The 10,747-nt window shown below is 31.3% G+C and overlaps 1 protein-coding gene across 3 annotated transcripts in view; it reads right to left on the bottom strand.

The window, feature by feature from the left end:
• The window catches only part of LOC108557738, a 70,078-nt gene extending 59,557 nt beyond the window's left edge, over positions 1–10,521 (bottom strand). Inside the window, exon 1 of one of the 3 annotated variants that reach the window (XM_017914403.1) lies at positions 10,478–10,521. The gene's annotated coding sequence lies outside the window, so the exon portion shown is untranslated. Of the gene's footprint in view, positions 1–3,440; positions 3,628–10,477 lie in introns of those variants that run through there. The other 2 variants (XM_017914394.1, XM_017914386.1) reach the window with 2 other exon arrangements.
• Positions 10,522–10,747: the final 226 nt, after the last annotated feature.

The raw sequence follows: 10,747 nt of genomic DNA on the forward strand, positions 1-10,747 counted from the left end.
GGCTTAATTAAATGAAGTAACTAAAAAAAAATCCTTTTTTTATAAATTATTTAGATTTCCAGTATGTTTCACTCTATTATTTTTTTAGATTTCCCTTTTTAATGACTTTCAACCATTTGATCATAAATCTGTTTTATTATATGACTGTTAGTGTGTAAAACTGTGCGTAGAAAGTAATTATTTCTAAATATGTAATTATATAATAATACCTCTTATAGTCCAGCTTCGATCAGTCTGGATTTACTACAATCAAATCCGGATTCACTACAATCAAATTAATGTTATAAATTTTAGATAAAACCTTGTAAAGTTCAAGGAATGTAATCCAATTCCCTAGTTGTATAATTCATGTAAAAAAATCAGCGGACGCATCGCATTTACGAGGTTGTGTGTGCAGTTTTCCGATGGGACGGCGTCGAGACGCGTGACGAACCGGGGCTGTGATTGATAGAAGAGAGTCGCGTGTACAAATTGACTCTGTCGTGCGACGTGGGGTGAAAGGGAACACAAAAAGACAGCGACTTACCAGGAATATGGGGCACTGATAATAATGGGATGAGAGCGGAGAGGATTGGAAGGGAAAAAAATAAATAAAAAATAAAAATAAGAATGGCGCACGAGGTGGCAAAGGGAATACGAATTGACAGGTGGCATGAAAAGGACGATGTAACGAGAACGGAAGTGTCCTCGCAAACATTCGCACAATGCAATCGTCAACAATTTGTTACGACTACATGTTTAGGTCACATATAAAGATAATCCATTTGAAATATGCATTAATTGTAATTTATTCGGACAGTTTGAAATATTGCAGAATTTTTGTGACATAATCCATCATATCTAAGGAATTAGTAATAACAATATTAACTCAAACAGTCACACCTAATAAAAGGAAAAAAATAAAACTTAGTATTATAAAAGAAAAGATAGCATTTGTTACAAAATACAAAATATAAGTTAATTTTCAAAGCATAATACTACTCCATCATGCAATTATTATCTATAATTATAAATTTATTTCATATTTGTATTCTTTTCTAAAAATGTTTGCTAACTAATTTCTGTAATAGCCATTTTTGGTTTGATATTGGGCTATCAAATTATTACGTTTGTATTCCATCACTGATAACTTTTTTTCAATAAAACTGAGATAAAAATGCTTCCGCAGGCTTGTAAACAATAAAATCAGCTATCATTAGGCGAAATATGGACACAACATTGAAAATGGTTCAAAAGTTATAGCAATTTTAAGTTGGTTGCAGTTCAATTGGGACACCCTCTAATATATTTTATAGACAAATGGAAATTAAAGTAAGTTTGAAATAGTTAAATCGACATGTAGAAAGCTGAATTTTCTTGCTGAAAACAATTTGAATCCCAGCATACATTTAATTAAAAGTGAATGTAGTTCATAGTAATTTTGAAGACATTAATAAATGGGGTTTTCTGTAATTGTTACAGACATGTAATAGCTATGTTACGAATACGAAATATCACTCAGTGTTATTTTGGGACTAAATTCTTGTGTGGAATTACGAATCAAAGTTTTCGGTGAAAAATAACACGTGTTTGATATGGGCATTATGGGCTGGAAAACAGTGTTGCCTGATTAGATCCCTTTGATTGCACGCGACCCACGAAATGGAAGTAATTACGTAGTTTATAATTGACGTCAAAAAGGGGTGGTCCGTCGGGGTACGAATAAGGGCGGAAGCGTGGAGGCGGTGGTCCCAGTGCCCCCCCGCCATCGTTGATGGAACGTCGCGCGTATTTAACTAATAAGGCTATCTCGGCCCCACGGGGGGAGTGGAACGGGGGAGTCCGTAGGGGCTTCCCCGTTGCGAATACGAGCGATTCTGACTTACAAATTACAAAGAGAGATGGAGAGAAGTCACATGTGTCGGCCTGTCGCTTGTTAGCAAAATTCGCTTATTACTATCAATTACCGGCCGGCCGTTGACGGTGGGTTCGTGATTGTATTGTCGCATAAGTGGCAGATTTAGATAATGGTAGAGACCGTCGGTCAATAAATACATTTTTCAAACTCGCAAACTGTGCCATGTAAAGTTCACTCACCGATAGACATACTCTATATATAACATTTTAACGCCTGATTTCATCCAAATCAATGCACACTAGTTACTATTAAAATGTCATAAATCAAATACAATTTCGGTAATTTCAATAATAAATATACAATTAACAAAATTACAACAGCGACAATTTAATTAAAAATATTATAAAGTTCAGTTACAATATTTCAAATATCGATAGGTCACAATATTGCGAATGTTGTCCGTGATGTTTGTAGTTACAATTTAGATGTATATATGCCCATATTTATAGGGGAGGGTAAAAAGCAACACATATTTATTGTACCTGCGGGAGTGAAAAACGACTGGCGTCAGAGCCCAAAATGATATAAAAATACGCAAACATATGCCAGTTGCCGAACGGAAATGGACATTTTATGACCTTACATATTAAATATAATTTTACGCTGCCGGTGTGTTTTATTTATGCACTTATTTTTTTTTTTTCATCATATTACGACACATTTCTGTAGCCACTACAGAGTTCCTAAATAAACTCTGCAACTTTAACAGTAAACTTTAGAAAGTTATATTATATGTTACATTGTTTTCTTATTCGTTCAACAAATGTATCCTAGAACAGAAATTAAATAATGGGAATTCATTACGTTATTACGAATTCATTCATTATTATTTGAACAAAATTTTATTTCAAAAATCGTTTTTCAATTGGAAAAGTTCGGAAAAAATAGCTATATAATTATATCAATGTGATCTACAATATGTTGAATATTTGCCCTGAAATTGTATTCCATTTCAGGACAAACTTTAATATTATTGAAGCAATGTTAACGTTTTTATTATAATTTTGTTGTGAAGAAATTGCGTTGGAATTAAAACCCGAAATGTGCATTTGCATCCATGAAATGTTGACAAAACCGGAGGCAATCGTTAATTGAAATTTAGTCAAATCCCCATGAAATTTAATTGCCGCCGAATATTTCATTTAATCGAATAAGTAAACTAATTATTTATAAACCAATATAAATGTTCGCCAAATGTTTGCGTTTATCGCACAGGAATTGTAATCCAATAATTAACATACATTTTTGTGTGATTGCATGTTTGCCAACGGTGCGTGTATACCAAATGTAAAGCAAATACTAGTTTGCATTACATAGAATTAAATTCAAATTCGAAATTACGTAGTATTCACTGATGTAAGCCTATATGCTTACTGTATTACTTTCACATATATTAGTAATTTTATTGTACATTTTTATATTACCTAAGAAATAATTTTAGTTATTTGAATATACTGGTTATATTACATTACTAAGAGAGTTTGTTGCTATTATATTGGAAAGTTTATAAACAAAAAACAAAACAGTTCATAATAAATTTTACCTTGGTAGGAATATTGCACGAAACTAGAAGTAAATAATGCATCACATCGCGGCAATTTTAAATTCTCCTTTCGCGCCCGTAAATTTTCGACTGTGCCAACTGCACCGCATGTGGGCGAAGACGAGACTGAGAGTTATGCCCTTTGCATCCAGATAATGGGGCTATTGTATAATACCATATAATACACTTGTTATCGTTATTCTCTTCTCTGCGCTGCTTCAGCTATTCTCTTCTCCTCGTCTGTTCATCTTCTCTTGTTGCTTCTTTTTTTTTGTTAAGGAATTTATATGAAGAAGGTCGCTCGCTGTTTAGGCCTGATGAATTGATTCATGAGCGTTTCCTTCTTGGACCTGCTAAACGATCTATTTGATTCAATTAAGAACGCATTACGTACTGTCTAGTCTGCGCAGAAATGATTATTTATGTATTATTCATGCTAAACAAGATGCACCACAGGACATTTACAATACAAATACACTTAAGTGAAATTTCTAACTATTATATAAAATTAAAGACAATTTGAACTGGAAATACAATTTATTTATAACAATATTAGGTGAGAAAACTTCGGTCGACAAACTTGTATGGGATTTCCAGTTGTATTTGTATGGGATTTTATTTCAAATATTTGCCATTAAAAGAAAATCTCGGTAATCTTGGATTCTCTAGTATCATCAATTTCGTAATTTTATATTTTGAATTATATAATTGTTTGCAATTTTTAATTAAAAAAAATGTTTTTCCAATTATTTTTATATTTCAGAGAGACAGGATATGAATTGATGTTTTTATTGAAAAAAACAAACAATAATTATAAGATATAAAAAAATGTATGTATGTCTTTTTTTTGTTTATATATGAAAACAGGAAACTAGAACAAATTCGCATTTTTCGCAAATTAAAAACAAATAACAGTGAAATGCATTAAAATGGGATTCCGATGTGATCCCGGGGATTTGGTATTTTTACGGCCCCAATAAAATATTGATTTTATTGCGATTTATTATCATTACGTGCGGTGCGTTTTAACGCTTGACCGACAAAAGTCCAATTGCGACTGGTAACAAAACATGTCGAATATTTTATGTGAGTCTCGCTGAATGAGAATATATTTTCTCGAATAATAAATACACTTTATAAATATGAAATAGTCGGTCGGTCCGGGAAAAGGGCTAGAGGATCTTGGTGGTTGGCACGGTGAAAATACGGATGTATCTGTAAATGATAAATGTGTCGAAGTGTCGGCTCGAAAAATATAGTTGTAAGTATGAGAAATGCATGGTAAATATGTTTATAGATTATTGTCCAGTCGTGCATGTCTCTGGATACATGGCTTCTTACCTAGATACTAGTAGGAAAGTAGGAAAGACGCCTCCAGTATTTGCCTTTTGTCAGCGATCAATGCACATGTACACATGCACCGTATGCGACCCGAGGCGGATCTCGGAAATTATTTATCACCTTTACTTATAAAATACGCTGTTTGATTTTTCACGGTTATTTTATTTTCTTGGCAAATGTCACTGCTTGTGTGACTAAAATCGAAAATCAATCTGACCCATAAAAATGACTCATGACAAGGCTTTTCTTCTTGGAAACCTATATTAATACCTCGTATAATTTAACGACATTTCCAAGACATTTTCTCATATACAATCTGGTGAATATACATCCATTATTTAAATAGACAACATTTAATTTAGAATATAATTAAATAACTAATATTTATTAAGACTTTCCAAACACTACTAAAACCATATTTTATCGATAGATTGTTGTGTCCAACCACTAAATTATAGGTCATTAACAGAACAATATGCAGAATAGACAGATCCCACAGAAGACAGTGACCGTTTGCGGCGTTTCTTCGTGTTTTTAACTTGAAAAAGGAGTGTTTCCACATTTCATTGATTTACTAGAAAACTATACTAGATAGAATGAATCCAATATATGCACATGAAAGCTGAATGTTTGGGGAATCCAGCAAGTATATATACATTCCTGTGCTCTTATCCATATTGAAATTAGAACGTTCGAAAAAGCTTTGTAAGTACAATAAGCATTTGTAATTAGTCTTAGTCAATCTTTTAAAGTATCTACATTGTCTTGGAAAGAACCCCAAGAGTACCAATTATTATAATAAACTTGTTTTAAACCAATTGAATTCTTTAATTCCTACAACTGAGACTCCACAACAACAACACCAGAAGAAGATATTCCAGAATTCCATCCCTGGGACACGACAAGATATTGACATTTTTAATAAAATGTATAACAATTGGAATTTTTATTCCTAAAACCCTTTGTTACCTCAACATAGTTAAAATAGAAACAATCTTTGGATTTCTATTAAAACACATTAAAATTAAGTTGCCTATCATTATTTATTAAATTTCAGCAATATTTTCAATGAAAAAAAAAATATTATGTACTTTTTGGTAAAGTGAATTATAGTGATTTAAATTACAAAAGCGGATCAATTTTCAAATATATATTTATTAACAATATTATTTTATAAACTAATTTCATGATATTCTCCTATATTATGTTACAATAACAATATTTACTATTATTTAACAAACTTGGACTCGTTTCGTCTTTTAATTGTTTATATTTTATCAGTGTAATTTGGTCATTGGATCAATCCTCAATATTGTTTATTATTGCCTTGTATAGTAGTAGATTTCTTGTTTTTACATAGAATGTTTCAGGTAAAAATAGAAGATGAATATACCCACTCATATCCTTTAGAATCAGGGGTGCCGGAGAGAAGTGTTTTAGGACCACTGCTTTACCTTCTGTACACGGCAGATATTCCTAAAACTAACAATACTACGATTGCAACATTCGCTGATGACACAGCAATATTTGCATAAGATGAGAATCCAGGCAAATTTAGATAAGCTACAAGAATGGCTTAAAAAATGGAGAATAGCAGTTAATGAAATGAAATCCATGCATATCACATTCACACCTTCCCAATGTAAGACTTGATGGACAAGATCTACCCAAAGCAACAAAAGTCAAATATCTAGGCATGCATCTAGACAGAAGACTCACCTGGAAAGATCACATTCAGGTTAAGAGGGAGCAATTAGAAATAAAGTTTTGAAAACTTTATTGGCTTCTAGGGAAAAAGTCGGAATTATCAGTGGAAAATAAATTACTTATATACAAATTAATACTGAAACCAGTAAGGACGTATGGTATCTGGTATACAAAAGTATACAATCAAAATGCCTAAGAAAGATTATTAGGGCCCCATGGTTCGTCAGGAATAAACAAATACACGAAGATCTTCATACCAAGAAAGACTGGAGTCACATACTAATGTTCTGGCTATTAGCTTACTCAACAACAGCGAAACTACAAATAGGCTGAAGAGTTGCAAACCACTAGATTTAGTATATAGATTTAAGTAATTATTAATGTTCAAATCATCATAATGGTAAACTATCCACTGGGAAAGATTATCCAATTAATGTAAACCGCTATCTTAAATTTACTCAATGTTCACATAGATGAACATATTGTGAATAAAATTATACAACAACAAAATAATTAATTATATTTAATTATAAAAAAATCTAATTTGCTTTCGTTAAGACTTTAAGATGTAAATAGAGGAAACATCTATTCAAGGACCACCTGGTGAAGGAAATTCTATTAAATTTTGTATTAATGATGTAGCTCTGTCTTTTGTGGAAGATAAAAAGTAAGATAAGTAAGACCTTCCGTTTAATAGCTATTTTAAGTCCAGCACAATATAGAGCAACGAAGATAAATTCGTTGTAAAATGTAAGAAAAACACACATGTGGAAAACATGTTTCGATCTCTCACCATTGTTCCTGACTTCCTTTCGCGTGTGTGCATATATGTCTTTGTGTTAATTATTCCACCATCAAATTAATTGCCTTCCATTTAAAACGGTATGTGAAGTGTGTGAGCGTGCGTGTGTAAGTTTCTGTGTAACAAAGCATGGACCGGTAATGCGATAAAGTATTGAAGAAACACTAAACGAAAACTGGGAAGACACTTTGTATTTACACAGTTGCCGCTCCTGTTCGAGGTCTGAAATAGAAAAGTAAGGATCTAAATAATTTAAAGTGCCCCCAGCATTTTTAAACTGAAAATAAAATTTAAAAAAAAAATTGGAAAACTCTAGGGGAAATACAATTCCCTTTTTGTTAGAATACCAAAAGTAAAAATAAATTTATTTGTAAATGAAAATACTGAATTAAGTTTAATCTGTGGCAATTAAATTAATGGATTAATCAATTAGTTTCGAGGGATTGCAGAAAATTGTGAAACGACGTGGGCAGCGGATTTAATGGGCGAGGTCTACCGGATAATTGAAGTGTTCGCCTTTGGTTTCGTATTATTTCAATTATTAATGCGGCTTCATTTACCAAAGCTTTGTACATGAGCTATGACACAGCTGGATAAATGGGTAACATTAGATGAAATTACCCTTTCCCTTTGTTCCTTTACGAAATACGTATACGAACGTGATGATAATAACAGGCCGAAACCCGTTCTTTTTCGCAACAAACAACGAAGAATTAAACAAATAAAGACGCGTTACAATGTTGTTTGCTGAAAAACGTATGTCGCACTGCAAATATTTTGCTACTCATTCAACCCGAAACGAATTCATACCGGCTGATATTTAAACAGTTTTTTTTTTCATGAAAATTGAATGGAAAAATTATGATAAAGAAATAAAATTTTAAAAGAAACAACAATTATTCTACATAACGAAATTAATAAATGCAAATTATATGTTTTACTTGCAATATATTTAGAAACATAAATTAATTAATTTGGAGACACACATTTTTTTTAATTATAACTCTTAATCAAATATTAACGGTAGATTTAATTATTTGAAATGTATTAGCTTCAATTCATAAATTAGAAGTTGTGTATTAACTATATACTTAATGTTTTCAATGTATCAAGAAAACAAGAAGCATTTAGAAAATTTTAATGATGAACGTTAATATTATTTCCATCATTATTTGATACAGTAGTTGCAACATTTTTAGATATTTGGTATGATTTTAATGTTGTTGAAATATGATTGACAGAAAACACTTTCTCATTGTGCAATTGACATGAAATGTATTCATTTGTTTGAATATTGAAAAAAATCAAACACTTGTTTTTGCTTTTAAAATGTTTATTGCTTTTGTGAAATTCTATTTCATTGTTATGACTTTTTACTTAGGAAATTTATAGATCCATAAAAAAAGTAAAATTTTCATTAATTAATAAAAACCATTGTTTTGTGTGGTATTAATATTGCAATAATATTACATTAGTAATTGCTACAAGTAAGTTTTATTTCTTTATTTAAATAAAAAGTGCTCCAAAAGAAAAGAAATCTATGGTATTTCTCTTAATAGTTAATGTTCTTCAAACCAGCATCGATTGCACGTCAAAGTTTCTTAAAGTTCGGAAACTTAAATAAACATGAAACTGACATCGCTTGAACGGTGTGTCTACCTGCCCACGAATAAAATATTCAAACTGTCCCCTGCAGCCCCCATCTTTTCCGCCCCCATCAAACGTCTGTCTTTGAAACACAAAACAGTCTTGTTCGAAGATTGTGAAATTCCGTTGCCCGAACGAAAGGGGGTTAAGTAGGGCGTAAATGCGCGATTACTTCTTCGCAGATGATAGCATGAAGCACCACCGCCAAAGAAGACCCGGTTTGAGAGCAATGCTATGTATCTGTCTCCGACGTAATGGAGATAGCTGAACTAACGCGACACTCGGGTATATGGCTTGTGATTTTGATATGGTTACTGTGGAATAACCATAAAATAAAATAAAACGTGATCGGAAAAACGAGAAATTGATTGTGTGTTAGTTTTCATTTATATTTAACATTCAAACAAACTAAATCTAGTAAATAACTTTGCAGCAAACGAAGAGTGAGGATTGGAATATTTAAAGTACTTAAGATAATGATAAATTTCAAACTTAATTTAAAAGCAAAAGTACAGCACCGAATGTCAGCTATTCCATAATTCCTCTTGATTTGTTCCATTTGACGTTGGTAGCTTGTTATGTCCTGAGTCACGGAAGTACTCGCTTTTTCGAAGGGGAAAAGTGTACACGATGAAGCGGAGCATGCAATTTTACAATTATACATATACACATATAGTCTCTGCTGATGGAAACAATGGCAAATGGAAAACGGGACGAAAACTTATTATTATAGCATTGTTTCTTTCATGAGCACATTTAATGCATCCCTTGCGTTCCCATTCAGAATAAATATTTTAAATTTCCATTTAGTAAAATATTTATTTTCGAGGTTTTAACAAAAAATTTAAAGTAACGGAAAGATCTCGGTTGATAGCCCTTTGGTCAGCCTATTGATATATATATTTTTATGATATGTTAAAATTTATCTATGTATAATTGTACTTTTTTTTCTTCATTTTATGTATTAATGTTTGGCCAATAAATTATTATTATTATTATTTTAAAGTAAATCAGAAAAATTCTATAAAAATAAACTATAAAATAAAAAATAATGATTAAATGTTTTTTTTAAAGGGGATATTTGAAATGCTTCCATGTACTGTATTTTTCTTTTAAACTGGCGCAGGTGTTGTGAATTAGAATATAGCAAATTGGGCATTTCCCTACTAAACTCGCGTTCTGGGAAATTTAATTTTCTATATTTCGTCCGTTTCATTTAACTTCGACATGGCAGTGCTCGAGAAACGGAATGTGTTCGGGAACGTTGTAGTAATTCAATGGAAAATTCTCCGTTTACATGCACATGCAAGCAGCAGCAAGAAATAAACTACGGTTCCATTAGAATATTATTGAACGGAAACAAAAATTTAATTTGTAAATATATTTTACATATATATACACAAATTTTTTATAAATTTATTAATTTATTTTGTGAAGACCAGCAAAAACTGTAATCACCTATCTCTAATATGAATATATTAATTGATTTTTAAACGGTTTTTTAAGCTATTAGTATAAAAATATTTATAATGTTACTCACACAAAGTCGCTGGGATAAGACCACTGTAGAATCTGGATATTTTCTGAAAGAACAAAGATTTTTATTAATATATTACAATTTACATATTACATATTTCCGTTTAGTTACGCTTTTATTGATTGATATTAATAGTTCTATTATTTCATGAAAAATAATCTAAAAAATAGTATTACTATACATTTTTTCTATACATTAGTATAGTCTTTCAAAAATGTATTTTTTATTAATTTTTTGCTCTAATAATAATGTCTATATGTATTAACCATAATT

Source organism: Nicrophorus vespilloides, unplaced genomic scaffold, assembly GCF_001412225.1.
Source record: "Nicrophorus vespilloides isolate i.1.1-1 unplaced genomic scaffold, Nicve_v1.0, whole genome shotgun sequence".
NCBI lineage: Eukaryota > Metazoa > Arthropoda > Insecta > Coleoptera > Silphidae > Nicrophorus > Nicrophorus vespilloides.